Source organism: Arachis hypogaea, chromosome 14 (assembly GCF_003086295.3).
Source record: "Arachis hypogaea cultivar Tifrunner chromosome 14, arahy.Tifrunner.gnm2.J5K5, whole genome shotgun sequence".
Taxonomy (NCBI): Eukaryota; Viridiplantae; Streptophyta; class Magnoliopsida; order Fabales; family Fabaceae; genus Arachis; species Arachis hypogaea.
The window spans coordinates 53,631,315-53,632,762 of NC_092049.1; the positions used below are offsets into that span (position 1 = coordinate 53,631,315).

Below are 1,448 nucleotides of genomic sequence, written 5' to 3' on the forward strand. Positions count from 1 at the left end.
ACTCACACTAACAGCTTTTCTAACAAGAATACTCTCTATCTGCCTCTTGCTTTGGCCTTGTTGGTTGTATGACAGGTAGAAGAAGTGGGGCTTCAACTTCTGTTGATTCTGAACCTGAGAGGACCTTCCTTAGATTAAGGAGGGAAGCAAGAAGAAAGAGAGTTGTTGGAGCTGAGGAAGAGGAAGAGTACTTTGAACCAGACATGGATGAGAATATGGAGAACCATCATAAAGAAGAAGCTCACAACCATGGCAGAGAAGGTCCACCGCATCATGCTGGGCAAGAGAGAAGAGTTCTGGGATCCTACATAAATCCAAACCCATGAAACTGTGGAAGTAGCATCCAAAAGCCAAGCATACATGCCAATAATTTTGAACTAAAGCCACAGCTCACCACCCTAGTTCAGAACAACTGTTCATTCGGAGGAAGTGTCCAAGAAGACCCCAATCAACATCTAACCACATTCCTAAGAATATGTGATACTGTGAAGTCTAATGGTGTTCATCCTGACACCTAAAGACTGCTTCTGTTTCCCTTCTCACTCAAGGACAAAGCATCTAAATGGCTGGAATCCTTCCCGAAGGAGAGTTTAACAACCTGGGAAGATGTGGTGAACAAATTCTTGGCGAGATTCTACCCTTCTCAAAGAATCAACAGGTTGAGAGCTGAGGTACAGACCTTCATGCAACAAGATGGTGAGACTCTATATGAAGCATGGGAGAGGTTTAAGGACTTGACAAGAAGGTGGCCGCCAGATATGTTCAATGAATGGATGCAGTTACACATTTTCTATGAGGGTCTTTCTTACGAATCAAAGAAGGCAGTGGACCACTCATCTGGGGGATCTCTGAACAAGAAGAAGACCATTGAAGAAGCCATAGATGTCATTGAGACTGTAGCAGAGAATGACTACTTCTATGCTTCTGAAAGAGGCAACACTAGAGGAGTAATGGAGCTAAATAACATGGATGTATTACTGGCCCAGAACAAGCTGATTACTAAGCAGTTGGCTGACCTTACCAAGAAGATGGAGAGGAACCAAGTGGTAGCAATCACCACCTCATCAGCAACCCAAGAAGGAGTGAATGCAGAAGCAGAGGGTGAGCAGGAACAGGCCAACTACATTGGAAACTAACCTTGGCAGACCCATGATCCATACTCCAAAACTTATAATCCTGGTTGGAGGAACCACCCAAACTTTGGGTGGGGAAATCAACAAGATCAAGGCCAAGATCAGAGACGTCACAACCCCAACAACAATGCAGCTCACCAACATTCCACAAAAAGATCATATCAGCAGCCACCTAACAACACCTCTCAACATCCATATCAAAACCAAAATGGCCATTCTCATCCCTCAAACTCCAACTCACCATCATCTGAAGATAGACTCTCAAGGATTGAGACCCTACTTGAAGGCATATGTAAAGAACTCCAAGAGAACAAG

General features: G+C 44.1%; 1 non-coding gene across 1 annotated transcript; it reads right to left on the reverse strand.

Moving 5' to 3' along the window:
* Positions 1–656: 656 nt before the first annotated feature.
* LOC112746144 (small nucleolar RNA R71) lies at positions 657–763 on the reverse strand. The gene has a single exon (XR_003174041.1). It is a non-coding gene; the product is annotated as a small nucleolar RNA R71 (small nucleolar RNA).
* Between the last annotated feature and the right edge of the window lie 685 nt (positions 764–1,448).